Source organism: Pungitius pungitius, unplaced genomic scaffold, assembly GCF_949316345.1.
Source record: "Pungitius pungitius unplaced genomic scaffold, fPunPun2.1 scaffold_37, whole genome shotgun sequence".
NCBI lineage: Eukaryota > Metazoa > Chordata > Actinopteri > Perciformes > Gasterosteidae > Pungitius > Pungitius pungitius.
In genome coordinates this window covers 206,518-230,468 of record NW_026909808.1, presented here as the reverse complement: position 1 = coordinate 230,468, position 23,951 = coordinate 206,518, and the positions used below count along the sequence as shown (strand labels likewise).

The following is a 23,951-nucleotide window of genomic DNA, read 5'->3' as shown; positions in this document are numbered from 1 at the left end:
CTTTTTCCTAATCCTTTAAAACGTGTCAAAGATAATCAGAAGTTTCTTTTTCTAAAATTGAAGCAGTTCTTAGCATTGGCAAGAGAGGTTCCTAAAGCCTGAAGGTAACTTTACTTTTCTTCACTGACAATTCTAACATGTTGGGTTAGCACCTGTATTTCAACGGCTAAATTACAAACAACAGTATGCCAATCGTAAATGTTGACCAACACTAATTTAGCAATCATGAAACGGAATCATTTTGGATAATATTGTCTAATTTCCTTTCATATCCAACGTTAAAACAGGTGTACAATCTGCGGCGCTCGGCGGCTTTCGGAGAGAGAAGTGAAAAAGCTTACGGCACCTGGGATTCCCAGGCGGTCTTCCATCCAGGTACTAACCAGGCCCTGCTCTGCTTAGCTTCCGAGATCAGACGAGATCGGGCGGAACCAGAGAGGTATGGCCGTAAGCTGCTTTTTATCTTTTTCCTAATCCTTTATAATGCGTCAATGAATTATGACACGCCTGCCGTTGGCATCTTTGTGTGGGTTAAATAAGGGTATGCAAAGAAGGCTGTGACATCCCATGCCGAAAATTGGATGGACTAGAGAAGACCCGCCCAGGAGTCCCAGCCAATCGGTGAATGGCCATTGCAGTCCCCGCCACCTCAAATGGCCTGACGATGGTATGGACGTAAGCCACCTTTCATCTTCTTCCTATTGCATCTCTTCTACAATGTGAATTTTTTTTTACAATTGTGTAGGTGTACAATCTACGGCGCTGGGCGGCTTTCAGAGAGAGAAGTTAAAAAGCTTACGGCACCTGGGATTCCCAGGCGGTCTTCCATCCAGGTACTAACCAGGCCCTGCTCTGCTTAGCTTCCGAGATCAGACGAGATCGGGCGGAACCAGAGATGTATGGCCGTAAGCTGCTTTTCATCTTTTTCCTAATCCTTTAAAACGTGTCAAAGATAATCAGAAGTTTCTTTTTCTAAAATTGAAGCCGTTCTTAGCATTGGCAAGAGAGGTTCCTAAAGCCTGAAGGTAACTTTACTTTTCTTCACTGGCAATTCTAACATGTTGGGTTAGCACCTGTATTTCAACGGCTAAATTACAAACAACAGTATGCCAATCGTAAATGTTGACCAACACTAATTTAGCAATCATGAAACGGAATCATTTTGGATAATATTGTCTAATTTCCTTTCATATCCAACGTTAAAACAGGTGTACAATCTGCGGCGCTCGGCGGCTTTCGGAGAGAGAAGTGAAAAAGCTTACGGCACCTGGGATTCCCAGGCGGTCTTCCATCCAGGTACTAACCAGGCCCTGCTCTGCTTAGCTTCCGAGATCAGACGAGATCGGGCGGAACCAGAGAGGTATGGCCGTAAGCTGCTTTTTATCTTTTTCCTAATCCTTTATAATGCGTCAATGAATTATGACACGCCTGCCGTTGGCATCTTTGTGTGGGTTAAATAAGGGTATGCAAAGAAGGCTGTGACATCCCATGCCGAAAATTGGATGGACTAGAGAAGACCCGCCCAGGAGTCCCAGCCAATCGGTGAATGGCCATTGCAGTCCCCGCCACCTCAAATGGCCTGACGATGGTATGGACGTAAGCCACCTTTCATCTTCTTCCTATTGCATCTCTTCTACAATGTGAATTTTTTTTTACAATTGTGTAGGTGTACAATCTACGGCGCTGGGCGGCTTTCAGAGAGAGAAGTTAAAAAGCTTACGGCACCTGGGATTCCCAGGCGGTCTTCCATCCAGGTACTAACCAGGCCCTGCTCTGCTTAGCTTCCGAGATCAGACGAGATCGGGCGGAACCAGAGAGGTATGGCCGTAAGCTGCTTTTCATCTTTTTCCTAATCCTTTAAAACGTGTCAAAGATAATCAGAAGTTTCTTTTTCTAAAATTGAAGCAGTTCTTAGCATTGGCAAGAGAGGTTCCTAAAGCCTGAAGGTAACTTTACTTTTCTTCACTGGCAATTCTAACATGTTGGGTTAGCACCTGTATTTCAACGGCTAAATTACAAACAACAGTATGCCAATCGTAAATGTTGACCAACACTAATTTAGCAATCATGAAACGGAATCATTTTGGATAATATTGTCTAATTTCCTTTCATATCCAACGTTAAAACAGGTGTACAATCTGCGGCGCTCGGCGGCTTTCGGAGAGAGAAGTGAAAAAGCTTACGGCACCTGGGATTCCCAGGCGGTCTTCCATCCAGGTACTAACCAGGCCCTGCTCTGCTTAGCTTCCGAGATCAGACGAGATCGGGCGGAACCAGAGAGGTATGGCCGTAAGCTGCTTTTCATCTTTTTCCTAATCCTTTAAAACGTGTCAAAGATAATCAGAAGTTTCTTTTTCTAAAATTGAAGCAGTTCTTAGCATTGGCAAGAGAGGTTCCTAAAGCCTGAAGGTAACTTTACTTTTCTTCACTGGCAATTCTAACATGTTGGGTTAGCACCTGTATTTCAACGGCTAAATTACAAACAACAGTATGCCAATCGTAAATGTTGACCAACACTAATTTAGCAATCATGAAACGGAATCATTTTGGATAATATTGTCTAATTTCCTTTCATATCCAACGTTAAAACAGGTGTACAATCTGCGGCGCTCGGCGGCTTTCGGAGAGAGAAGTGAAAAAGCTTACGGCACCTGGGATTCCCAGGCGGTCTTCCATCCAGGTACTAACCAGGCCCTGCTCTGCTTAGCTTCCGAGATCAGACGAGATCGGGCGGAACCAGAGAGGTATGGCCGTAAGCTGCTTTTTATCTTTTTCCTAATCCTTTATAATGCGTCAATGAATTATGACACGCCTGCCGTTGGCATCTTTGTGTGGGTTAAATAAGGGTATGCAAAGAAGGCTGTGACATCCCATGCCGAAAATTGGATGGACTAGAGAAGACCCGCCCAGGAGTCCCAGCCAATCGGTGAATGGCCATTGCAGTCCCCGCCACCTCAAATGGCCTGACGATGGTATGGACGTAAGCCACCTTTCATCTTCTTCCTATTGCATCTCTTCTACAATGTGAATTTTTTTTTACAATTGTGTAGGTGTACAATCTACGGCGCTGGGCGGCTTTCAGAGAGAGAAGTTAAAAAGCTTACGGCACCTGGGATTCCCAGGCGGTCTTCCATCCAGGTACTAACCAGGCCCTGCTCTGCTTAGCTTCCGAGATCAGACGAGATCGGGCGGAACCAGAGAGGTATGGCCGTAAGCTGCTTTTCATCTTTTTCCTAATCCTTTAAAACGTGTCAAAGATAATCAGAAGTTTCTTTTTCTAAAATTGAAGCAGTTCTTAGCATTGGCAAGAGAGGTTCCTAAAGCCTGAAGGTAACTTTACTTTTCTTCACTGGCAATTCTAACATGTTGGGTTAGCACCTGTATTTCAACGGCTAAATTACAAACAAAAGTATGCCAATTGTTAAATGTTGACCAACACTAATTTAGCAATCATGAAACGGAATCATTTTGGATAATATTGTCTAATTTCCTTTCATATCCAACGTTAAAACAGGTGTACAATCTGCGGCGCTCGGCGGCTTTCGGAGAGAGAAGTGAAAAAGCTTACGGCACCTGAGATTCCCAGGCGGTCTTCCATCCAGGTACTAACCAGGCCCTGCTCTGCTTAGCTTCCGAGATCAGACGAGATCGGGCGGAACCAGAGAGGTATGGTCGTAAGCTGCTTTTTATCTTTTTCCTAATCCTTTATAATGCGTCAATGAATTATGACACGCCTGCCGTTGGCATCTTTGTGTGGGTTAAATAAGGGTATGCAAAGAAGGCTGTGACATCCCATGCCGAAAATTGGATGGACTAGAGAAGACCCGCCCAGGGGTCCCAGCCAATCGGTGAATGGCCATTGCAGTCCCCGCCACCTCAAATGGCCTGACGATGGTACGGACGTAAGCCACCTTTCATCTTCTTCCTATTGCATCTCTTCTACAATGTGAATTTTTTTTTACAATTGTGTAGGTGTACAATCTACGGCGCTGGGCGGCTTTCAGAGAGAGAAGTTAAAAAGCTTACGGCACCTGGGATTCCCAGGCGGTCTTCCATCCAGGTACTAACCAGGCCCTGCTCTGCTTAGCTTCCGAGATCAGACGAGATCGGGCGGAACCAGAGAGGTATGGCCGTAAGCTGCTTTTCATCTTTTTCCTAATCCTTTAAAACGTGTCAAAGATAATCAGAAGTTTCTTTTTCTAAAATTGAAGCAGTTCTTAGCATTGGCAAGAGAGGTTCCTAAAGCCTGAAGGTAACTTTACTTTTCTTCACTGGCAATTCTAACATGTTGGGTTAGCACCTGTATTTCAACGGCTAAATTACAAACAACAGTATGCCAATCGTAAATGTTGACCAACACTAATTTAGCAATCATGAAACGGAATCATTTTGGATAATATTGTCTAATTTCCTTTCATATCCAACGTTAAAACAGGTGTACAATCTGCGGCGCTCGGCGGCTTTCGGAGAGAGAAGTGAAAAAGCTTACGGCACCTGAGATTCCCAGGCGGTCTTCCATCCAGGTACTAACCAGGCCCTGCTCTGCTTAGCTTCCGAGATCAGACGAGATCGGGCGGAACCAGAGAGGTATGGCCGTAAGCTGCTTTTTATCTTTTTCCTAATCCTTTATAATGCGTCAATGAATTATGACACGCCTGCCGTTGGCATCTTTGTGTGGGTTAAATAAGGGTATGCAAAGAAGGCTGTGACATCCCATGCCGAAAATTGGATGGACTAGAGAAGACCCGCCCAGGGGTCCCAGCCAATCGGTGAATGGCCATTGCAGTCCCCGCCACCTCAAATGGCCTGACGATGGTACGGACGTAAGCCACCTTTCATCTTCTTCCTATTGCATCTCTTCTACAATGTGAATTTTTTTTTACAATTGTGTAGGTGTACAATTTACGGCGCTGGGCGGCTTTCAGAGAGAGAAGTGAAAAAGCTTACGGCACCTGGGATTCCCAGGCGGTCTTCCATCCAGGTACTAACCAGGCCCTGCTCTGCTTAGCTTCCGAGAACAGACGAGATCGGGCGGAACCAGAGAGGTATGGACGTAAGCTGCTTTTCATCTTTTTCCTAATCCTTTAAAACGTGTCAAAGATAATCAGAAGTTTCCTTTTCTAAAATTGAAGCAGTTCTTAGCATTGGCAAGAGAGGTTCCTAAAGCCTGAAGGTAACTTTACTTTTCTTCACTGGCAATTCTAACATGTTGGGTTAGCACCTGTATTTCAACGGCTAAATTACAAACAAAAGTATGCCAATTGTTAAATGTTGATCAACACTAATTTAGCAATCATGAAACGGAATCATTTTGGATAATATTGTCTAATTTCCTTTCATATCCAACGTTAAAACAGGTGTACAATCTGCGGCGCTCGGCGGCTTTCGGAGAGAGAAGTGAAAAAGCTTACGGCACCTGAGATTCCCAGGCGGTCTTCCATCCAGGTACTAACCAGGCCCTGCTCTGCTTAGCTTCCGAGATCAGACGAGATCGGGCGGAACCAGAGAGGTATGGCCGTAAGCTGCTTTTTATCTTTTTCCTAATCCTTTATAATGCGTCAATGAATTATGACACGCCTGCCGTTGGCATCTTTGTGTGGGTTAAATAAGGGTATGCAAAGAAGGCTGTGACATCCCATGCCGAAAATTGGATGGACTAGAGAAGACCCGCCCAGGGGTCCCAGCCAATCGGTGAATGGCCATTGCAGTCCCCGCCACCTCAAATGGCCTGACGATGGTACGGACGTAAGCCACCTTTCATCTTCTTCCTATTGCATCTCTTCTACAATGTGAATTTTTTTTTACAATTGTGTAGGTGTACAATTTACGGCGCTGGGCGGCTTTCAGAGAGAGAAGTGAAAAAGCTTACGGCACCTGGGATTCCCAGGCGGTCTTCCATCCAGGTACTAACCAGGCCCTGCTCTGCTTAGCTTCCGAGAACAGACGAGATCGGGCGGAACCAGAGAGGTATGGACGTAAGCTGCTTTTCATCTTTTTCCTAATCCTTTAAAACGTGTCAAAGATAATCAGAAGTTTCTTTTTCTAAAATTGAAGCAGTTCTTAGCATTGGCAAGAGAGGTTCCTAAAGCCTGAAGGTAACTTTACTTTTCTTCACTGGCAATTCTAACATGTTGGGTTAGCACCTGTATTTCAACGGCTAAATTACAAACAACAGTATGCCAATCGTAAATGTTGACCAACACTAATTTAGCAATCATGAAACGGAATCATTTTGGATAATATTGTCTAATTTCCTTTCATATCCAACGTTAAAACAGGTGTACAATCTGCGGCGCTCGGCGGCTTTCGGAGAGAGAAGTGAAAAAGCTTACGGCACCTGGGATTCCCAGGCGGTCTTCCATCCAGGTACTAACCAGGCCCTGCTCTGCTTAGCTTCCGAGATCAGACGAGATCGGGCGGAACCAGAGAGGTATGGCCGTAAGCTGCTTTTTATCTTTTTCCTAATCCTTTATAATGCGTCAATGAATTATGACACGCCTGCCGTTGGCATCTTTGTGTGGGTTAAATAAGGGTATGCAAAGAAGGCTGTGACATCCCATGCCGAAAATTGGATGGACTAGAGAAGACCCGCCCAGGAGTCCCAGCCAATCGGTGAATGGCCATTGCAGTCCCCGCCACCTCAAATGGCCTGACGATGGTATGGACGTAAGCCACCTTTCATCTTCTTCCTATTGCATCTCTTCTACAATGTGAATTTTTTTTTACAATTGTGTAGGTGTACAATCTACGGCGCTGGGCGGCTTTCAGAGAGAGAAGTTAAAAAGCTTACGGCACCTGGGATTCCCAGGCGGTCTTCCATCCAGGTACTAACCAGGCCCTGCTCTGCTTAGCTTCCGAGATCAGACGAGATCGGGCGGAACCAGAGAGGTATGGCCGTAAGCTGCTTTTCATCTTTTTCCTAATCCTTTAAAACGTGTCAAAGATAATCAGAAGTTTCTTTTTCTAAAATTGAAGCAGTTCTTAGCATTGGCAAGAGAGGTTCCTAAAGCCTGAAGGTAACTTTACTTTTCTTCACTGGCAATTCTAACATGTTGGGTTAGCACCTGTATTTCAACGGCTAAATTACAAACAACAGTATGCCAATCGTAAATGTTGACCAACACTAATTTAGCAATCATGAAACGGAATCATTTTGGATAATATTGTCTAATTTCCTTTCATATCCAACGTTAAAACAGGTGTACAATCTGCGGCGCTCGGCGGCTTTCGGAGAGAGAAGTGAAAAAGCTTACGGCACCTGGGATTCCCAGGCGGTCTTCCATCCAGGTACTAACCAGGCCCTGCTCTGCTTAGCTTCCGAGATCAGACGAGATCGGGCGGAACCAGAGAGGTATGGCCGTAAGCTGCTTTTCATCTTTTTCCTAATCCTTTAAAACGTGTCAAAGATAATCAGAAGTTTCTTTTTCTAAAATTGAAGCAGTTCTTAGCATTGGCAAGAGAGGTTCCTAAAGCCTGAAGGTAACTTTACTTTTCTTCACTGGCAATTCTAACATGTTGGGTTAGCACCTGTATTTCAACGGCTAAATTACAAACAACAGTATGCCAATCGTAAATGTTGACCAACACTAATTTAGCAATCATGAAACGGAATCATTTTGGATAATATTGTCTAATTTCCTTTCATATCCAACGTTAAAACAGGTGTACAATCTGCGGCGCTCGGCGGCTTTCGGAGAGAGAAGTGAAAAAGCTTACGGCACCTGGGATTCCCAGGCGGTCTTCCATCCAGGTACTAACCAGGCCCTGCTCTGCTTAGCTTCCGAGATCAGACGAGATCGGGCGGAACCAGAGAGGTATGGCCGTAAGCTGCTTTTTATCTTTTTCCTAATCCTTTATAATGCGTCAATGAATTATGACACGCCTGCCGTTGGCATCTTTGTGTGGGTTAAATAAGGGTATGCAAAGAAGGCTGTGACATCCCATGCCGAAAATTGGATGGACTAGAGAAGACCCGCCCAGGAGTCCCAGCCAATCGGTGAATGGCCATTGCAGTCCCCGCCACCTCAAATGGCCTGACGATGGTATGGACGTAAGCCACCTTTCATCTTCTTCCTATTGCATCTCTTCTACAATGTGAATTTTTTTTTACAATTGTGTAGGTGTACAATCTACGGCGCTGGGCGGCTTTCAGAGAGAGAAGTTAAAAAGCTTACGGCACCTGGGATTCCCAGGCGGTCTTCCATCCAGGTACTAACCAGGCCCTGCTCTGCTTAGCTTCCGAGATCAGACGAGATCGGGCGGAACCAGAGAGGTATGGCCGTAAGCTGCTTTTCATCTTTTTCCTAATCCTTTAAAACGTGTCAAAGATAATCAGAAGTTTCTTTTTCTAAAATTGAAGCAGTTCTTAGCATTGGCAAGAGAGGTTCCTAAAGCCTGAAGGTAACTTTACTTTTCTTCACTGGCAATTCTAACATGTTGGGTTAGCACCTGTATTTCAACGGCTAAATTACAAACAAAAGTATGCCAATTGTTAAATGTTGACCAACACTAATTTAGCAATCATGAAACGGAATCATTTTGGATAATATTGTCTAATTTCCTTTCATATCCAACGTTAAAACAGGTGTACAATCTGCGGCGCTCGGCGGCTTTCGGAGAGAGAAGTGAAAAAGCTTACGGCACCTGAGATTCCCAGGCGGTCTTCCATCCAGGTACTAACCAGGCCCTGCTCTGCTTAGCTTCCGAGATCAGACGAGATCGGGCGGAACCAGAGAGGTATGGTCGTAAGCTGCTTTTTATCTTTTTCCTAATCCTTTATAATGCGTCAATGAATTATGACACGCCTGCCGTTGGCATCTTTGTGTGGGTTAAATAAGGGTATGCAAAGAAGGCTGTGACATCCCATGCCGAAAATTGGATGGACTAGAGAAGACCCGCCCAGGGGTCCCAGCCAATCGGTGAATGGCCATTGCAGTCCCCGCCACCTCAAATGGCCTGACGATGGTACGGACGTAAGCCACCTTTCATCTTCTTCCTATTGCATCTCTTCTACAATGTGAATTTTTTTTTACAATTGTGTAGGTGTACAATCTACGGCGCTGGGCGGCTTTCAGAGAGAGAAGTTAAAAAGCTTACGGCACCTGGGATTCCCAGGCGGTCTTCCATCCAGGTACTAACCAGGCCCTGCTCTGCTTAGCTTCCGAGATCAGACGAGATCGGGCGGAACCAGAGAGGTATGGCCGTAAGCTGCTTTTCATCTTTTTCCTAATCCTTTAAAACGTGTCAAAGATAATCAGAAGTTTCTTTTTCTAAAATTGAAGCAGTTCTTAGCATTGGCAAGAGAGGTTCCTAAAGCCTGAAGGTAACTTTACTTTTCTTCACTGGCAATTCTAACATGTTGGGTTAGCACCTGTATTTCAACGGCTAAATTACAAACAACAGTATGCCAATCGTAAATGTTGACCAACACTAATTTAGCAATCATGAAACGGAATCATTTTGGATAATATTGTCTAATTTCCTTTCATATCCAACGTTAAAACAGGTGTACAATCTGCGGCGCTCGGCGGCTTTCGGAGAGAGAAGTGAAAAAGCTTACGGCACCTGAGATTCCCAGGCGGTCTTCCATCCAGGTACTAACCAGGCCCTGCTCTGCTTAGCTTCCGAGATCAGACGAGATCGGGCGGAACCAGAGAGGTATGGCCGTAAGCTGCTTTTTATCTTTTTCCTAATCCTTTATAATGCGTCAATGAATTATGACACGCCTGCCGTTGGCATCTTTGTGTGGGTTAAATAAGGGTATGCAAAGAAGGCTGTGACATCCCATGCCGAAAATTGGATGGACTAGAGAAGACCCGCCCAGGGGTCCCAGCCAATCGGTGAATGGCCATTGCAGTCCCCGCCACCTCAAATGGCCTGACGATGGTACGGACGTAAGCCACCTTTCATCTTCTTCCTATTGCATCTCTTCTACAATGTGAATTTTTTTTTACAATTGTGTAGGTGTACAATTTACGGCGCTGGGCGGCTTTCAGAGAGAGAAGTGAAAAAGCTTACGGCACCTGGGATTCCCAGGCGGTCTTCCATCCAGGTACTAACCAGGCCCTGCTCTGCTTAGCTTCCGAGAACAGACGAGATCGGGCGGAACCAGAGAGGTATGGACGTAAGCTGCTTTTCATCTTTTTCCTAATCCTTTAAAACGTGTCAAAGATAATCAGAAGTTTCCTTTTCTAAAATTGAAGCAGTTCTTAGCATTGGCAAGAGAGGTTCCTAAAGCCTGAAGGTAACTTTACTTTTCTTCACTGGCAATTCTAACATGTTGGGTTAGCACCTGTATTTCAACGGCTAAATTACAAACAAAAGTATGCCAATTGTTAAATGTTGATCAACACTAATTTAGCAATCATGAAACGGAATCATTTTGGATAATATTGTCTAATTTCCTTTCATATCCAACGTTAAAACAGGTGTACAATCTGCGGCGCTCGGCGGCTTTCGGAGAGAGAAGTGAAAAAGCTTACGGCACCTGAGATTCCCAGGCGGTCTTCCATCCAGGTACTAACCAGGCCCTGCTCTGCTTAGCTTCCGAGATCAGACGAGATCGGGCGGAACCAGAGAGGTATGGCCGTAAGCTGCTTTTTATCTTTTTCCTAATCCTTTATAATGCGTCAATGAATTATGACACGCCTGCCGTTGGCATCTTTGTGTGGGTTAAATAAGGGTATGCAAAGAAGGCTGTGACATCCCATGCCGAAAATTGGATGGACTAGAGAAGACCCGCCCAGGGGTCCCAGCCAATCGGTGAATGGCCATTGCAGTCCCCGCCACCTCAAATGGCCTGACGATGGTACGGACGTAAGCCACCTTTCATCTTCTTCCTATTGCATCTCTTCTACAATGTGAATTTTTTTTTACAATTGTGTAGGTGTACAATTTACGGCGCTGGGCGGCTTTCAGAGAGAGAAGTGAAAAAGCTTACGGCACCTGGGATTCCCAGGCGGTCTTCCATCCAGGTACTAACCAGGCCCTGCTCTGCTTAGCTTCCGAGAACAGACGAGATCGGGCGGAACCAGAGAGGTATGGACGTAAGCTGCTTTTCATCTTTTTCCTAATCCTTTAAAACGTGTCAAAGATAATCAGAAGTTTCTTTTTCTAAAATTGAAGCAGTTCTTAGCATTGGCAAGAGAGGTTCCTAAAGCCTGAAGGTAACTTTACTTTTCTTCACTGGCAATTCTAACATGTTGGGTTAGCACCTGTATTTCAACGGCTAAATTACAAACAACAGTATGCCAATCGTAAATGTTGACCAACACTAATTTAGCAATCATGAAACGGAATCATTTTGGATAATATTGTCTAATTTCCTTTCATATCCAACGTTAAAACAGGTGTACAATCTGCGGCGCTCGGCGGCTTTCGGAGAGAGAAGTGAAAAAGCTTACGGCACCTGGGATTCCCAGGCGGTCTTCCATCCAGGTACTAACCAGGCCCTGCTCTGCTTAGCTTCCGAGATCAGACGAGATCGGGCGGAACCAGAGAGGTATGGCCGTAAGCTGCTTTTTATCTTTTTCCTAATCCTTTATAATGCGTCAATGAATTATGACACGCCTGCCGTTGGCATCTTTGTGTGGGTTAAATAAGGGTATGCAAAGAAGGCTGTGACATCCCATGCCGAAAATTGGATGGACTAGAGAAGACCCGCCCAGGAGTCCCAGCCAATCGGTGAATGGCCATTGCAGTCCCCGCGACCTCAAATGGCCTGACGATGGTATGGACGTAAGCCACCTTTCATCTTCTTCCTATTGCATCTCTTCTACAATGTGAATTTTTTTTTACAATTGTGTAGGTGTACAATCTACGGCGCTGGGCGGCTTTCAGAGAGAGAAGTTAAAAAGCTTACGGCACCTGGGATTCCCAGGCGGTCTTCCATCCAGGTACTAACCAGGCCCTGCTCTGCTTAGCTTCCGAGATCAGACGAGATCGGGCGGAACCAGAGAGGTATGGCCGTAAGCTGCTTTTCATCTTTTTCCTAATCCTTTAAAACGTGTCAAAGATAATCAGAAGTTTCTTTTTCTAAAATTGAAGCAGTTCTTAGCATTGGCAAGAGAGGTTCCTAAAGCCTGAAGGTAACTTTACTTTTCTTCACTGGCAATTCTAACATGTTGGGTTAGCACCTGTATTTCAACGGCTAAATTACAAACAACAGTATGCCAATGGTAAATGTTGACCAACACTAATTTAGCAATCATGAAACGGAGTCATTTTGGATAATATTGTCTAATTTCCTTTCATATCCAACGTTAAAACAGGTGTACAATCTGCGGCGCTCGGCGGCTTTCGGAGAGAGAAGTGAAAAAGCTTACGGCACCTGGGATTCCCAGGCGGTCTTCCATCCAGGTACTAACCAGGCCCTGCTCTGCTTAGCTTCCGAGATCAGACGAGATCGGGCGGAACCAGAGAGGTATGGCCGTAAGCTGCTTTTTATCTTTTTCCTAATCCTTTATAATGCGTCAATGAATTATGACACGCCTGCCGTTGGCATCTTTGTGTGGGTTAAATAAGGGTATGCAAAGAAGGCTGTGACATCCCATGCCGAAAATTGGATGGACTAGAGAAGACCCGCCCAGGAGTCCCAGCCAATCGGTGAATGGCCATTGCAGTCCCCGCCACCTCAAATGGCCTGACGATGGTATGGACGTAAGCCACCTTTCATCTTCTTCCTATTGCATCTCTTCTACAATGTGAATTTTTTTTTACAATTGTGTAGGTGTACAATCTACGGCGCTGGGCGGCTTTCAGAGAGAGAAGTTAAAAAGCTTACGGCACCTGGGATTCCCAGGCGGTCTTCCATCCAGGTACTAACCAGGCCCTGCTCTGCTTAGCTTCCGAGATCAGACGAGATCGGGCGGAACCAGAGAGGTATGGCCGTAAGCTGCTTTTCATCTTTTTCCTAATCCTTTAAAACGTGTCAAAGATAATCAGAAGTTTCTTTTTCTAAAATTGAAGCAGTTCTTAGCATTGGCAAGAGAGGTTCCTAAAGCCTGAAGGTAACTTTACTTTTCTTCACTGGCAATTCTAACATGTTGGGTTAGCACCTGTATTTCAACGGCTAAATTACAAACAAAAGTATGCCAATTGTTAAATGTTGACCAACACTAATTTAGCAATCATGAAACGGAATCATTTTGGATAATATTGTCTAATTTCCTTTCATATCCAACGTTAAAACAGGTGTACAATCTGCGGCGCTCGGCGGCTTTCGGAGAGAGAAGTGAAAAAGCTTACGGCACCTGAGATTCCCAGGCGGTCTTCCATCCAGGTACTAACCAGGCCCTGCTCTGCTTAGCTTCCGAGATCAGACGAGATCGGGCGGAACCAGAGAGGTATGGTCGTAAGCTGCTTTTTATCTTTTTCCTAATCCTTTATAATGCGTCAATGAATTATGACACGCCTGCCGTTGGCATCTTTGTGTGGGTTAAATAAGGGTATGCAAAGAAGGCTGTGACATCCCATGCCGAAAATTGGATGGACTAGAGAAGACCCGCCCAGGGGTCCCAGCCAATCGGTGAATGGCCATTGCAGTCCCCGCCACCTCAAATGGCCTGACGATGGTACGGACGTAAGCCACCTTTCATCTTCTTCCTATTGCATCTCTTCTACAATGTGAATTTTTTTTTACAATTGTGTAGGTGTACAATCTACGGCGCTGGGCGGCTTTCAGAGAGAGAAGTTAAAAAGCTTACGGCACCTGGGATTCCCAGGCGGTCTTCCATCCAGGTACTAACCAGGCCCTGCTCTGCTTAGCTTCCGAGATCAGACGAGATCGGGCGGAACCAGAGAGGTATGGCCGTAAGCTGCTTTTCATCTTTTTCCTAATCCTTTAAAACGTGTCAAAGATAATCAGAAGTTTCTTTTTCTAAAATTGAAGCAGTTCTTAGCATTGGCAAGAGAGGTTCCTAAAGCCTGAAGGTAACTTTACTTTTCTTCACTGGCAATTCTAACATGTTGGGTTAGCACCTGTATTTCAACGGCTAAATTACAAACAACAGTATGCCAATCGTAAATGTTGACCAACACTAATTTAGCAATCATGAAACGGAATCATTTTGGATAATATTGTCTAATTTCCTTTCATATCCAACGTTAAAACAGGTGTACAATCTGCGGCGCTCGGCGGCTTTCGGAGAGAGAAGTGAAAAAGCTTACGGCACCTGAGATTCCCAGGCGGTCTTCCATCCAGGTACTAACCAGGCCCTGCTCTGCTTAGCTTCCGAGATCAGACGAGATCGGGCGGAACCAGAGAGGTATGGCCGTAAGCTGCTTTTTATCTTTTTCCTAATCCTTTATAATGCGTCAATGAATTATGACACGCCTGCCGTTGGCATCTTTGTGTGGGTTAAATAAGGGTATGCAAAGAAGGCTGTGACATCCCATGCCGAAAATTGGATGGACTAGAGAAGACCCGCCCAGGGGTCCCAGCCAATCGGTGAATGGCCATTGCAGTCCCCGCCACCTCAAATGGCCTGACGATGGTACGGACGTAAGCCACCTTTCATCTTCTTCCTATTGCATCTCTTCTACAATGTGAATTTTTTTTTACAATTGTGTAGGTGTACAATTTACGGCGCTGGGCGGCTTTCAGAGAGAGAAGTGAAAAAGCTTACGGCACCTGGGATTCCCAGGCGGTCTTCCATCCAGGTACTAACCAGGCCCTGCTCTGCTTAGCTTCCGAGAACAGACGAGATCGGGCGGAACCAGAGAGGTATGGACGTAAGCTGCTTTTCATCTTTTTCCTAATCCTTTAAAACGTGTCAAAGATAATCAGAAGTTTCCTTTTCTAAAATTGAAGCAGTTCTTAGCATTGGCAAGAGAGGTTCCTAAAGCCTGAAGGTAACTTTACTTTTCTTCACTGGCAATTCTAACATGTTGGGTTAGCACCTGTATTTCAACGGCTAAATTACAAACAAAAGTATGCCAATTGTTAAATGTTGATCAACACTAATTTAGCAATCATGAAACGGAATCATTTTGGATAATATTGTCTAATTTCCTTTCATATCCAACGTTAAAACAGGTGTACAATCTGCGGCGCTCGGCGGCTTTCGGAGAGAGAAGTGAAAAAGCTTACGGCACCTGAGATTCCCAGGCGGTCTTCCATCCAGGTACTAACCAGGCCCTGCTCTGCTTAGCTTCCGAGATCAGACGAGATCGGGCGGAACCAGAGAGGTATGGCCGTAAGCTGCTTTTTATCTTTTTCCTAATCCTTTATAATGCGTCAATGAATTATGACACGCCTGCCGTTGGCATCTTTGTGTGGGTTAAATAAGGGTATGCAAAGAAGGCTGTGACATCCCATGCCGAAAATTGGATGGACTAGAGAAGACCCGCCCAGGGGTCCCAGCCAATCGGTGAATGGCCATTGCAGTCCCCGCCACCTCAAATGGCCTGACGATGGTACGGACGTAAGCCACCTTTCATCTTCTTCCTATTGCATCTCTTCTACAATGTGAATTTTTTTTTACAATTGTGTAGGTGTACAATTTACGGCGCTGGGCGGCTTTCAGAGAGAGAAGTGAAAAAGCTTACGGCACCTGGGATTCCCAGGCGGTCTTCCATCCAGGTACTAACCAGGCCCTGCTCTGCTTAGCTTCCGAGAACAGACGAGATCGGGCGGAACCAGAGAGGTATGGACGTAAGCTGCTTTTCATCTTTTTCCTAATCCTTTAAAACGTGTCAAAGATAATCAGAAGTTTCTTTTTCTAAAATTGAAGCAGTTCTTAGCATTGGCAAGAGAGGTTCCTAAAGCCTGAAGGTAACTTTACTTTTCTTCACTGGCAATTCTAACATGTTGGGTTAGCACCTGTATTTCAACGGCTAAATTACAAACAACAGTATGCCAATCGTAAATGTTGACCAACACTAATTTAGCAATCATGAAACGGAATCATTTTGGATAATATTGTCTAATTTCCTTTCATATCCAACGTTAAAACAGGTGTACAATCTGCGGCGCTCGGCGGCTTTCGGAGAGAGAAGTGAAAAAGCTTACGGCACCTGGGATTCCCAGGCGGTCTTCCATCCAGGTACTAACCAGGCCCTGCTCTGCTTAGCTTCCGAGATCAGACGAGATCGGGCGGAACCAGAGAGGTATGGCCGTAAGCTGCTTTTTATCTTTTTCCTAATCCTTTATAATGCGTCAATGAATTATGACACGCCTGCCGTTGGCATCTTTGTGTGGGTTAAATAAGGGTATGCAAAGAAGGCTGTGACATCCCATGCCGAAAATTGGATGGACTAGAGAAGACCCGCCCAGGAGTCCCAGCCAATCGGTGAATGGCCATTGCAGTCCCCGCCACCTCAAATGGCCTGACGATGGTATGGACGTAAGCCACCTTTCATCTTCTTCCTATTGCATCTCTTCTACAATGTGAATTTTTTTTTACAATTGTGTAGGTGTACAATCTACGGCGCTGGGCGGCTTTCAGAGAGAGAAGTTAAAAAGCTTACGGCACCTGGGATTCCCAGGCGGTCTTCCATCCAGGTACTAACCAGGCCCTGCTCTGCTTAGCTTCCGAGATCAGACGAGATCGGGCGGAACCAGAGAGGTATGGCCGTAAGCTGCTTTTCATCTTTTTCCTAATCCTTTAAAACGTGTCAAAGATAATCAGAAGTTTCTTTTTCTAAAATTGAAGCAGTTCTTAGCATTGGCAAGAGAGGTTCCTAAAGCCTGAAGGTAACTTTACTTTTCTTCACTGGCAATTCTAACATGTTGGGTTAGCACCTGTATTTCAACGGCTAAATTACAAACAACAGTATGCCAATCGTAAATGTTGACCAACACTAATTTAGCAATCATGAAACGGAATCATTTTGGATAATATTGTCTAATTTCCTTTCATATCCAACGTTAAAACAGGTGTACAATCTGCGGCGCTCGGCGGCTTTCGGAGAGAGAAGTGAAAAAGCTTACGGCACCTGGGATTCCCAGGCGGTCTTCCATCCAGGTACTAACCAGGCCCTGCTCTGCTTAGCTTCCGAGATCAGACGAGATCGGGCGGAACCAGAGAGGTATGGCCGTAAGCTGCTTTTTATCTTTTTCCTAATCCTTTATAATGCGTCAATGAATTATGACACGCCTGCCGTTGGCATCTTTGTGTGGGTTAAATAAGGGTATGCAAAGAAGGCTGTGACATCCCATGCCGAAAATTGGATGGACTAGAGAAGACCCGCCCAGGAGTCCCAGCCAATCGGTGAATGGCCATTGCAGTCCCCGCGACCTCAAATGGCCTGACGATGGTATGGACGTAAGCCACCTTTCATCTTCTTCCTATTGCATCTCTTCTACAATGTGAATTTTTTTTTACAATTGTGTAGGTGTACAATCTACGGCGCTGGGCGGCTTTCAGAGAGAGAAGTTAAAAAGCTTACGGCACCTGGGATTCCCAGGCGGTCTTCCATCCAGGTACTAACCAGGCCCTGCTCTGCTTAGCTTCCGAGATCAGACGAGATCGGGCGGAACCAGAGAGGTATGGCCGTAAGCTGCTTTTCATCTTTTTCCTAATCCTTTAAAACGTGTCAAAGATAATCAGAAGTTTCTTTTTCTAAAATTGAAGCAGTTCTTAGCATTGGCAAGAGAGGTTCCTAAAGCCTGAAGGTAACTTTACTTTTCTTCACTGGCAATTCTAACATGTTGGGTTAGCACCTGTATTTCAACGGCTAAATTACAAACAACAGTATGCCAATGGTAAATGTTGACCAACACTAATTTAGCAATCATGAAACGGAATCATTTTGGATAATATTGTCTAATTTCCTTTCATATCCAACGTTAAAACAGGTGTACAATCTGCGGCGCTCGGCGGCTTTCGGAGAGAGAAGTGAAAAAGCTTACGGCACCTGGGATTCCCAGGCGGTCTTCCATCCAGGTACTAACCAGGCCCTGCTCTGCTTAGCTTCCGAGATCAGACGAGATCGGGCGGAACCAGAGAGGTATGGCCGTAAGCTGCTTTTTATCTTTTTCCTAATCCTTTATAATGCGTCAATGAATTATGACACGCCTGCCGTTGGCATCTTTGTGTGGGTTAAATAAGGGTATGCAAAGAAGGCTGTGACATCCCATGCCGAAAATTGGATGGACTAGAGAAGACCCGCCCAGGAGTCCCAGCCAATCGGTGAATGGCCATTGCAGTCCCCGCCACCTCAAATGGCCTGACGATGGTATGGACGTAAGCCACCTTTCATCTTCTTCCTATTGCATCTCTTCTACAATGTGAATTTTTTTTTACAATTGTGTAGGTGTACAATCTACGGCGCTGGGCGGCTTTCAGAGAGAGAAGTTAAAAAGCTTACGGCACCTGGGATTCCCAGGCGGTCTTCCATCCAGGTACTAACCAGGCCCTGCTCTGCTTAGCTTCCGAGATCAGACGAGATCGGGCGGAACCAGAGAGGTATGGCCGTAAGCTGCTTTTCATCTTTTTCCTAATCCTTTAAAACGTGTCAAAGATAATCAGAAGTTTCTTTTTCTAAAATTGAAGCAGTTCTTAGCATTGGCAAGAGAGGTTCCTAAAGCCTGAAGGTAACTTTACTTTTCTTCACTGGCAATTCTAACATGTTGGGTTAGCACCTGTATTTCAACGGCTAAATTACAAACAAAAGTATGCCAATTGTTAAATGTTGACCAACACTAATTTAGCAATCATGAAACGGAATCATTTTGGATAATATTGTCTAATTTCCTTTCATATCCAACGTTAAAACAGGTGTACAATCTGCGGCGCTCGGCGGCTTTCGGAGAGAGAAGTGAAAAAGCTTACGGCACCTGAGATTCCCAGGCGGTCTTCCATCCAGGTACTAACCAGGCCCTGCTCTGCTTAGCTTCCGAGATCAGACGAGATCGGGCGGAACCAGAGAGGTATGGTCGTAAGCTGCTTTTTATCTTTTTCCTAATCCTTTATAATGCGTCAATGAATTATGACACGCCTGCCGTTGGCATCTTTGTGTGGGTTAAATAAGGGTATGCAAAGAAGGCTGTGACATCCCATGCCGAAAATTGGATGGACTAGAGAAGACCCGCCCAGGGGTCCCAGCCAATCGGTGAATGGCCATTGCAGTCCCCGCCACCTCAAATGGCCTGACGATGGTACGGACGTAAGCCACCTTTCATCTTCTTCCTATTGCATCTCTTCTACAATGTGAATTTTTTTTTACAATTGTGTAGGTGTACAATCTACGGCGCTGGGCGGCTTTCAGAGAGAGAAGTTAAAAAGCTTACGGCACCTGGGATTCCCAGGCGGTCTTCCATCCAGGTACTAACCAGGCCCTGCTCTGCTTAGCTTCCGAGATCAGACGAGATCGGGCGGAACCAGAGAGGTATGGCCGTAAGCTGCTTTTCATCTTTTTCCTAATCCTTTAAAACGTGTCAAAGATAATCAGAAGTTTCTTTTTCTAAAATTGAAGCAGTTCTTAGCATTGGCAAGAGAGGTTCCTAAAGCCTGAAGGTAACTTTACTTTTCTTCACTGGCAATTCTAACATGTTGGGTTAGCACCTGTATTTCAACGGCTAAATTACAAACAACAGTATGCCAATCGTAAATGTTGACCAACACTAATTTAGCAATCATGAAACGGAATCATTTTGGATAATATTGTCTAATTTCCTTTCATATCCAACGTTAAAACAGGTGTACAATCTGCGGCGCTCGGCGGCTTTCGGAGAGAGAAGTGAAAAAGCTTACGGCACCTGAGATTCCCAGGCGGTCTTCCATCCAGGTACTAACCAGGCCCTGCTCTGCTTAGCTTCCGAGATCAGACGAGATCGGGCGGAACCAGAGAGGTATGGCCGTAAGCTGCTTTTTATCTTTTTCCTAATCCTTTATAATGCGTCAATGAATTATGACACGCCTGCCGTTGGCATCTTTGTGTGGGTTAAATAAGGGTATGCAAAGAAGGCTGTGACATCCCATGCCGAAAATTGGATGGACTAGAGAAGACCCGCCCAGGGGTCCCAGCCAATCGGTGAATGGCCATTGCAGTCCCCGCCACCTCAAATGGCCTGACGATGGTACGGACGTAAGCCACCTTTCATCTTCTTCCTATTGCATCTCTTCTACAATGTGAATTTTTTTTTACAATTGTGTAGGTGTACAATTTACGGCGCTGGGCGGCTTTCAGAGAGAGAAGTGAAAAAGCTTACGGCACCTGGGATTCCCAGGCGGTCTTCCATCCAGGTACTAACCAGGCCCTGCTCTGCTTAGCTTCCGAGAACAGACGAGATCGGGCGGAACCAGAGAGGTATGGACGTAAGCTGCTTTTCATCTTTTTCCTAATCCTTTAAAACGTGTCAAAGATAATCAGAAGTTTCCTTTTCTAAAATTGAAGCAGTTCTTAGCATTGGCAAGAGAGGTTCCTAAAGCCTGAAGGTAACTTTACTTTTCTTCACTGGCAATTCTAACATGTTGGGTTAGCACCTGTATTTCAACGGCTAAATTACAAACAAAAGTATGCCAATTGTTAAATGTTGATCAACACTAATTTAGCAATCATGAAACGGAATCATTTTGGATAATATTGTCTAATTTCCTTTCATATCCAACGTTAAAACAGGTGTACAATCTGCGGCGCTCGGCGGCTTTCGGAGAGAGAAGTGAAAAAGCTTACGGCACCTGAGATTCCCAGGCGGTCTTCCATCCAGGTACTAACCAGGCCCTGCTCTGCTTAGCTTCCGAGATCAGACGAGATCGGGCGGAACCAGAGAGGTATGGTCGTAAGCTGCTTTTTATCTTTTTCCTAATCCTTTATAATGCGTCAATGAATTATGACACGCCTGCCGTTGGCATCTTTGTGTGGGTTAAATAAGGGTATGCAAAGAAGGCTGTGACATCCCATGCCGAAAATTGGATGGACTAGAGAAGACCCGCCCAGGGGTCCCAGCCAATCGGTGAATGGCCATTGCAGTCCCCGCCACCTCAAATGGCCTGACGATGGTACGGACGTAAGCCACCTTTCATCTTCTTCCTATTGCATCTCTTCTACAATGTGAATTTTTTTTTACAATTGTGTAGGTGTACAATTTACGGCGCTGGGCGGCTTTCAGAGAGAGAAGTGAAAAAGCTTACGGCACCTGGGATTCCCAGGCGGTCTTCCATCCAGGTACTAACCAGGCCCTGCTCTGCTTAGCTTCCGAGAACAGACGAGATCGGGCGGAACCAGAGAGGTATGGACGTAAGCTGCTTTTCATCTTTTTCCTAATCCTTTAAAACGTGTCAAAGATAATCAGAAGTTTCTTTTTCTAAAATTGAAGCAGTTCTTAGCATTGGCAAGAGAGGTTCCTAAAGCCTGAAGGTAACTTTACTTTTCTTCACTGGCAATTCTAACATGTTGGGTTAGCACCTGTATTTCAACGGCTAAATTACAAACAACAGTATGCCAATCGTAAATGTTGACCAACACTAATTTAGCAATCATGAAACGGAATCATTTTGGATAATATTGTCTAATTTCCTTTCATATCCAACGTTAAAACAGGTGTACAATCTGCGGCGCTCGGCGGCTTTCGGAGAGAGAAGTGAAAAAGCTTACGGCACCTGGGATTCCCAGGCGGTCTTCCATCCAGGTACTAACCAGGCCCTGCTCTGCTTAGCTTCCGAGATCAGACGAGATCGGGCGGAACCAGAGAGGTATGGCCGTAAGCTGCTTTTTATCTTTTTCCTAATCCTTTATAATGCGTCAATGAATTATGACACGCCTGCCGTTGGCATCTTTGTGTGGGTTAAATAAGGGTATGCAAAGAAGGCTGTGACATCCCATGCCGAAAATTGGATGGACTAGAGAAGACCCGCCCAGGAGTCCCAGCCAATCGGTGAATGGCCATTGCAGTCCCCGCCACCTCAAATGGCCTGACGATGGTATGGACGTAAGCCACCTTTCATCTTCTTCCTATTGCATCTCTTCTACAATGTGAATTTTTTTTTACAATTGTGTAGGTGTACAATCTACGGCGCTGGGCGGCTTTCAGAGAGAGAAGTTAAAAAGCTTACGGCACCTGGGATTCCCAGGCGGTCTTCCATCCAGGTACTAACCAGGCCCTGCTCTGCTTAGCTTCCGAGATCAGACGAGATCGGGCGGAACCAGAGAGGTATGGCCGTAAGCTGCTTTTCATCTTTTTCCTAATCCTTTAAAACGTGTCAAAGATAATCAGAAGTTTCTTTTTCTAAAATTGAAGCAGTTCTTAGCATTGGCAAGAGAGGTTCCTAAAGCCTGAAGGTAACTTTACTTTTCTTCACTGGCAATTCTAACATGTTGGGTTAGCACCTGTATTTCAACGGCTAAATTACAAACAACAGTATGCCAATCGTAAATGTTGACCAACACTAATTTAGCAATCATGAAACGGAATCATTTTGGATAATATTGTCTAATTTCCTTTCATATCCAACGTTAAAACAGGTGTACAATCTGCGGCGCTCGGCGGCTTTCGGAGAGAGAAGTGAAAAAGCTTACGGCACCTGGGATTCCCAGGCGGTCTTCCATCCAGGTACTAACCAGGCCCTGCTCTGCTTAGCTTCCGAGATCAGACGAGATCGGGCGGAACCAGAGAGGTATGGCCGTAAGCTGCTTTTTATCTTTTTCCTAATCCTTTATAATGCGTCAATGAATTATGACACGCCTGCCGTTGGCATCTTTGTGTGGGTTAAATAAGGGTATGCAAAGAAGGCTGTGACATCCCATGCCGAAAATTGGATGGACTAGAGAAGACCCGCCCAGGAGTCCCAGCCAATCGGTGAATGGCCATTGCAGTCCCCGCGACCTCAAATGGCCTGACGATGGTATGGACGTAAGCCACCTTTCATCTTCTTCCTATTGCATCTCTTCTACAATGTGAATTTTTTTTTACAATTGTGTAGGTGTACAATCTACGGCGCTGGGCGGCTTTCAGAGAGAGAAGTTAAAAAGCTTACGGCACCTGGGATTCCCAGGCGGTCTTCCATCCAGGTACTAACCAGGCCCTGCTCTGCTTAGCTTCCGAGATCAGACGAGATCGGGCGGAACCAGAGAGGTATGGCCGTAAGCTGCTTTTCATCTTTTTCCTAATCCTTTAAAACGTGTCAAAGATAATCAGAAGTTTCTTTTTCTAAAATTGAAGCAGTTCTTAGCATTGGCAAGAGAGGTTCCTAAAGCCTGAAGGTAACTTTACTTTTCTTCACTGGCAATTCTAACATGTTGGGTTAGCACCTGTATTTCAACGGCTAAATTACAAACAACAGTATGCCAATGGTAAATACTTGCATCGGACCAAGGACTTGTATCTTTTCTTGTATTGCTGGACCTCAGTGCTGCATTTGACACCATCGATCACCGTATCCTGCTGCAGAGACTGGAACACTTGATTGGCATCAAAGGAACTGCACTCAGCTGGTTTAAATCTTATTTATCGGATCGATCCCAGTTTGTGTTTGTGAACGGTGAATCATCGAGGACCACGAATGTTGGTCACGGAGTCCCACAAGGTTCTGTGCTTGGACCGATTCTATTTACCCTGTACATGCTTCCTTTGGGCGACGTTATCAGAAAACACCGCATAAACTTCCATTGTTATGCAGACGATACTCAACTGTATCTATCGATCAAGCCAGAAGACACCAACCAACTTGTTAGACTTCAGGACTGTCTTGGAGACATCAAAACCTGGATGACCTGCAACTTCCTGATGTTAAACTCGGAAAAAACGGAAGTTATCATGATAGGCCCAGAGCGCCTTCGAAGTCAGCTGTCACGTGATACAGTCTCTATGGATGGAATTGCTCTGGTATCCAACAGCACCGTCAGAAATCTTGGAGTTCTCTTCGACCAGGATATGTCCTTCAACTCTCATATAAAGAAGACTTCAAGGACTGCCTTTTTTCATCTACGGAATATATCAAAAATCAGGAACTTCCTGTCTCAAAGTGATGCAGAAAAACTAGTTCATGCATTTGTTACTTCTAGACTGGATT

At 45.1% G+C, this 23,951-nt stretch overlaps 50 non-coding genes across 50 annotated transcripts; all 50 read right to left on the bottom strand.

Annotated features, from left to right (window-relative positions):
* Positions 1 to 334: 334 nt before the first annotated feature.
* Positions 335 to 453, bottom strand: LOC134110395 (5S ribosomal RNA). Its single transcript, XR_009943780.1, has one exon. It is a non-coding gene; the product is annotated as a 5S ribosomal RNA (ribosomal RNA).
* A 339-nt stretch (positions 454 to 792) lies between these two features.
* Positions 793 to 911, bottom strand: LOC134110069 (5S ribosomal RNA). The gene has a single exon (XR_009943463.1). It is a non-coding gene; the product is annotated as a 5S ribosomal RNA (ribosomal RNA).
* Positions 912 to 1,255: 344 nt separating this feature from the next.
* Positions 1,256 to 1,374, bottom strand: LOC134110394 (5S ribosomal RNA). The gene has a single exon (XR_009943779.1). It is a non-coding gene; the product is annotated as a 5S ribosomal RNA (ribosomal RNA).
* Positions 1,375 to 1,713: 339 nt separating this feature from the next.
* On the bottom strand, positions 1,714 to 1,832 carry LOC134110392 (5S ribosomal RNA). The gene has a single exon (XR_009943777.1). It is a non-coding gene; the product is annotated as a 5S ribosomal RNA (ribosomal RNA).
* Positions 1,833 to 2,176: 344 nt separating this feature from the next.
* On the bottom strand, positions 2,177 to 2,295 carry LOC134110391 (5S ribosomal RNA). The gene has a single exon (XR_009943776.1). It is a non-coding gene; the product is annotated as a 5S ribosomal RNA (ribosomal RNA).
* Positions 2,296 to 2,639: 344 nt separating this feature from the next.
* LOC134110390 (5S ribosomal RNA) lies at positions 2,640 to 2,758 on the bottom strand. Its single transcript, XR_009943775.1, has one exon. It is a non-coding gene; the product is annotated as a 5S ribosomal RNA (ribosomal RNA).
* A 339-nt stretch (positions 2,759 to 3,097) lies between these two features.
* On the bottom strand, positions 3,098 to 3,216 carry LOC134110389 (5S ribosomal RNA). The gene has a single exon (XR_009943774.1). It is a non-coding gene; the product is annotated as a 5S ribosomal RNA (ribosomal RNA).
* Positions 3,217 to 3,561: 345 nt separating this feature from the next.
* LOC134110040 (5S ribosomal RNA) lies at positions 3,562 to 3,680 on the bottom strand. The gene has a single exon (XR_009943433.1). It is a non-coding gene; the product is annotated as a 5S ribosomal RNA (ribosomal RNA).
* A 339-nt stretch (positions 3,681 to 4,019) lies between these two features.
* Positions 4,020 to 4,138, bottom strand: LOC134110388 (5S ribosomal RNA). Its single transcript, XR_009943773.1, has one exon. It is a non-coding gene; the product is annotated as a 5S ribosomal RNA (ribosomal RNA).
* Positions 4,139 to 4,482: 344 nt separating this feature from the next.
* Positions 4,483 to 4,601, bottom strand: LOC134109816 (5S ribosomal RNA). Its single transcript, XR_009943211.1, has one exon. It is a non-coding gene; the product is annotated as a 5S ribosomal RNA (ribosomal RNA).
* Positions 4,602 to 4,940: 339 nt separating this feature from the next.
* LOC134110180 (5S ribosomal RNA) lies at positions 4,941 to 5,059 on the bottom strand. The gene has a single exon (XR_009943574.1). It is a non-coding gene; the product is annotated as a 5S ribosomal RNA (ribosomal RNA).
* Positions 5,060 to 5,404: 345 nt separating this feature from the next.
* Positions 5,405 to 5,523, bottom strand: LOC134109815 (5S ribosomal RNA). The gene has a single exon (XR_009943210.1). It is a non-coding gene; the product is annotated as a 5S ribosomal RNA (ribosomal RNA).
* Positions 5,524 to 5,862: 339 nt separating this feature from the next.
* On the bottom strand, positions 5,863 to 5,981 carry LOC134110179 (5S ribosomal RNA). Its single transcript, XR_009943573.1, has one exon. It is a non-coding gene; the product is annotated as a 5S ribosomal RNA (ribosomal RNA).
* A 344-nt stretch (positions 5,982 to 6,325) lies between these two features.
* LOC134110386 (5S ribosomal RNA) lies at positions 6,326 to 6,444 on the bottom strand. Its single transcript, XR_009943771.1, has one exon. It is a non-coding gene; the product is annotated as a 5S ribosomal RNA (ribosomal RNA).
* A 339-nt stretch (positions 6,445 to 6,783) lies between these two features.
* Positions 6,784 to 6,902, bottom strand: LOC134110385 (5S ribosomal RNA). Its single transcript, XR_009943770.1, has one exon. It is a non-coding gene; the product is annotated as a 5S ribosomal RNA (ribosomal RNA).
* Positions 6,903 to 7,246: 344 nt separating this feature from the next.
* Positions 7,247 to 7,365, bottom strand: LOC134110384 (5S ribosomal RNA). The gene has a single exon (XR_009943769.1). It is a non-coding gene; the product is annotated as a 5S ribosomal RNA (ribosomal RNA).
* Positions 7,366 to 7,709: 344 nt separating this feature from the next.
* LOC134110383 (5S ribosomal RNA) lies at positions 7,710 to 7,828 on the bottom strand. The gene has a single exon (XR_009943768.1). It is a non-coding gene; the product is annotated as a 5S ribosomal RNA (ribosomal RNA).
* A 339-nt stretch (positions 7,829 to 8,167) lies between these two features.
* On the bottom strand, positions 8,168 to 8,286 carry LOC134110382 (5S ribosomal RNA). The gene has a single exon (XR_009943767.1). It is a non-coding gene; the product is annotated as a 5S ribosomal RNA (ribosomal RNA).
* Positions 8,287 to 8,631: 345 nt separating this feature from the next.
* LOC134110038 (5S ribosomal RNA) lies at positions 8,632 to 8,750 on the bottom strand. Its single transcript, XR_009943432.1, has one exon. It is a non-coding gene; the product is annotated as a 5S ribosomal RNA (ribosomal RNA).
* Positions 8,751 to 9,089: 339 nt separating this feature from the next.
* LOC134110380 (5S ribosomal RNA) lies at positions 9,090 to 9,208 on the bottom strand. The gene has a single exon (XR_009943765.1). It is a non-coding gene; the product is annotated as a 5S ribosomal RNA (ribosomal RNA).
* A 344-nt stretch (positions 9,209 to 9,552) lies between these two features.
* LOC134109813 (5S ribosomal RNA) lies at positions 9,553 to 9,671 on the bottom strand. Its single transcript, XR_009943208.1, has one exon. It is a non-coding gene; the product is annotated as a 5S ribosomal RNA (ribosomal RNA).
* A 339-nt stretch (positions 9,672 to 10,010) lies between these two features.
* Positions 10,011 to 10,129, bottom strand: LOC134110178 (5S ribosomal RNA). The gene has a single exon (XR_009943572.1). It is a non-coding gene; the product is annotated as a 5S ribosomal RNA (ribosomal RNA).
* Positions 10,130 to 10,474: 345 nt separating this feature from the next.
* Positions 10,475 to 10,593, bottom strand: LOC134109812 (5S ribosomal RNA). The gene has a single exon (XR_009943207.1). It is a non-coding gene; the product is annotated as a 5S ribosomal RNA (ribosomal RNA).
* Positions 10,594 to 10,932: 339 nt separating this feature from the next.
* Positions 10,933 to 11,051, bottom strand: LOC134110177 (5S ribosomal RNA). Its single transcript, XR_009943571.1, has one exon. It is a non-coding gene; the product is annotated as a 5S ribosomal RNA (ribosomal RNA).
* Positions 11,052 to 11,395: 344 nt separating this feature from the next.
* Positions 11,396 to 11,514, bottom strand: LOC134110379 (5S ribosomal RNA). The gene has a single exon (XR_009943764.1). It is a non-coding gene; the product is annotated as a 5S ribosomal RNA (ribosomal RNA).
* Positions 11,515 to 11,853: 339 nt separating this feature from the next.
* Positions 11,854 to 11,972, bottom strand: LOC134110378 (5S ribosomal RNA). The gene has a single exon (XR_009943763.1). It is a non-coding gene; the product is annotated as a 5S ribosomal RNA (ribosomal RNA).
* A 344-nt stretch (positions 11,973 to 12,316) lies between these two features.
* Positions 12,317 to 12,435, bottom strand: LOC134110377 (5S ribosomal RNA). The gene has a single exon (XR_009943762.1). It is a non-coding gene; the product is annotated as a 5S ribosomal RNA (ribosomal RNA).
* Positions 12,436 to 12,774: 339 nt separating this feature from the next.
* LOC134110376 (5S ribosomal RNA) lies at positions 12,775 to 12,893 on the bottom strand. Its single transcript, XR_009943761.1, has one exon. It is a non-coding gene; the product is annotated as a 5S ribosomal RNA (ribosomal RNA).
* A 345-nt stretch (positions 12,894 to 13,238) lies between these two features.
* LOC134110037 (5S ribosomal RNA) lies at positions 13,239 to 13,357 on the bottom strand. The gene has a single exon (XR_009943431.1). It is a non-coding gene; the product is annotated as a 5S ribosomal RNA (ribosomal RNA).
* Positions 13,358 to 13,696: 339 nt separating this feature from the next.
* On the bottom strand, positions 13,697 to 13,815 carry LOC134110375 (5S ribosomal RNA). The gene has a single exon (XR_009943760.1). It is a non-coding gene; the product is annotated as a 5S ribosomal RNA (ribosomal RNA).
* Positions 13,816 to 14,159: 344 nt separating this feature from the next.
* On the bottom strand, positions 14,160 to 14,278 carry LOC134109811 (5S ribosomal RNA). The gene has a single exon (XR_009943206.1). It is a non-coding gene; the product is annotated as a 5S ribosomal RNA (ribosomal RNA).
* Positions 14,279 to 14,617: 339 nt separating this feature from the next.
* On the bottom strand, positions 14,618 to 14,736 carry LOC134110176 (5S ribosomal RNA). Its single transcript, XR_009943570.1, has one exon. It is a non-coding gene; the product is annotated as a 5S ribosomal RNA (ribosomal RNA).
* Positions 14,737 to 15,081: 345 nt separating this feature from the next.
* LOC134109810 (5S ribosomal RNA) lies at positions 15,082 to 15,200 on the bottom strand. Its single transcript, XR_009943205.1, has one exon. It is a non-coding gene; the product is annotated as a 5S ribosomal RNA (ribosomal RNA).
* Positions 15,201 to 15,539: 339 nt separating this feature from the next.
* LOC134110174 (5S ribosomal RNA) lies at positions 15,540 to 15,658 on the bottom strand. Its single transcript, XR_009943568.1, has one exon. It is a non-coding gene; the product is annotated as a 5S ribosomal RNA (ribosomal RNA).
* Positions 15,659 to 16,002: 344 nt separating this feature from the next.
* LOC134110374 (5S ribosomal RNA) lies at positions 16,003 to 16,121 on the bottom strand. The gene has a single exon (XR_009943759.1). It is a non-coding gene; the product is annotated as a 5S ribosomal RNA (ribosomal RNA).
* Positions 16,122 to 16,460: 339 nt separating this feature from the next.
* Positions 16,461 to 16,579, bottom strand: LOC134110373 (5S ribosomal RNA). The gene has a single exon (XR_009943758.1). It is a non-coding gene; the product is annotated as a 5S ribosomal RNA (ribosomal RNA).
* Positions 16,580 to 16,923: 344 nt separating this feature from the next.
* Positions 16,924 to 17,042, bottom strand: LOC134110372 (5S ribosomal RNA). The gene has a single exon (XR_009943757.1). It is a non-coding gene; the product is annotated as a 5S ribosomal RNA (ribosomal RNA).
* Positions 17,043 to 17,381: 339 nt separating this feature from the next.
* Positions 17,382 to 17,500, bottom strand: LOC134110371 (5S ribosomal RNA). Its single transcript, XR_009943756.1, has one exon. It is a non-coding gene; the product is annotated as a 5S ribosomal RNA (ribosomal RNA).
* A 344-nt stretch (positions 17,501 to 17,844) lies between these two features.
* On the bottom strand, positions 17,845 to 17,963 carry LOC134110369 (5S ribosomal RNA). Its single transcript, XR_009943754.1, has one exon. It is a non-coding gene; the product is annotated as a 5S ribosomal RNA (ribosomal RNA).
* Positions 17,964 to 18,302: 339 nt separating this feature from the next.
* Positions 18,303 to 18,421, bottom strand: LOC134110368 (5S ribosomal RNA). The gene has a single exon (XR_009943753.1). It is a non-coding gene; the product is annotated as a 5S ribosomal RNA (ribosomal RNA).
* A 345-nt stretch (positions 18,422 to 18,766) lies between these two features.
* On the bottom strand, positions 18,767 to 18,885 carry LOC134110036 (5S ribosomal RNA). The gene has a single exon (XR_009943430.1). It is a non-coding gene; the product is annotated as a 5S ribosomal RNA (ribosomal RNA).
* A 339-nt stretch (positions 18,886 to 19,224) lies between these two features.
* Positions 19,225 to 19,343, bottom strand: LOC134110367 (5S ribosomal RNA). The gene has a single exon (XR_009943752.1). It is a non-coding gene; the product is annotated as a 5S ribosomal RNA (ribosomal RNA).
* Positions 19,344 to 19,687: 344 nt separating this feature from the next.
* On the bottom strand, positions 19,688 to 19,806 carry LOC134109809 (5S ribosomal RNA). Its single transcript, XR_009943204.1, has one exon. It is a non-coding gene; the product is annotated as a 5S ribosomal RNA (ribosomal RNA).
* A 339-nt stretch (positions 19,807 to 20,145) lies between these two features.
* On the bottom strand, positions 20,146 to 20,264 carry LOC134110173 (5S ribosomal RNA). The gene has a single exon (XR_009943567.1). It is a non-coding gene; the product is annotated as a 5S ribosomal RNA (ribosomal RNA).
* A 345-nt stretch (positions 20,265 to 20,609) lies between these two features.
* On the bottom strand, positions 20,610 to 20,728 carry LOC134110034 (5S ribosomal RNA). Its single transcript, XR_009943428.1, has one exon. It is a non-coding gene; the product is annotated as a 5S ribosomal RNA (ribosomal RNA).
* Positions 20,729 to 21,067: 339 nt separating this feature from the next.
* On the bottom strand, positions 21,068 to 21,186 carry LOC134110172 (5S ribosomal RNA). Its single transcript, XR_009943566.1, has one exon. It is a non-coding gene; the product is annotated as a 5S ribosomal RNA (ribosomal RNA).
* A 344-nt stretch (positions 21,187 to 21,530) lies between these two features.
* Positions 21,531 to 21,649, bottom strand: LOC134110366 (5S ribosomal RNA). The gene has a single exon (XR_009943751.1). It is a non-coding gene; the product is annotated as a 5S ribosomal RNA (ribosomal RNA).
* Positions 21,650 to 21,988: 339 nt separating this feature from the next.
* LOC134110365 (5S ribosomal RNA) lies at positions 21,989 to 22,107 on the bottom strand. Its single transcript, XR_009943750.1, has one exon. It is a non-coding gene; the product is annotated as a 5S ribosomal RNA (ribosomal RNA).
* Positions 22,108 to 22,451: 344 nt separating this feature from the next.
* On the bottom strand, positions 22,452 to 22,570 carry LOC134110364 (5S ribosomal RNA). Its single transcript, XR_009943749.1, has one exon. It is a non-coding gene; the product is annotated as a 5S ribosomal RNA (ribosomal RNA).
* A 339-nt stretch (positions 22,571 to 22,909) lies between these two features.
* LOC134110363 (5S ribosomal RNA) lies at positions 22,910 to 23,028 on the bottom strand. Its single transcript, XR_009943748.1, has one exon. It is a non-coding gene; the product is annotated as a 5S ribosomal RNA (ribosomal RNA).
* Between the last annotated feature and the right edge of the window lie 923 nt (positions 23,029 to 23,951).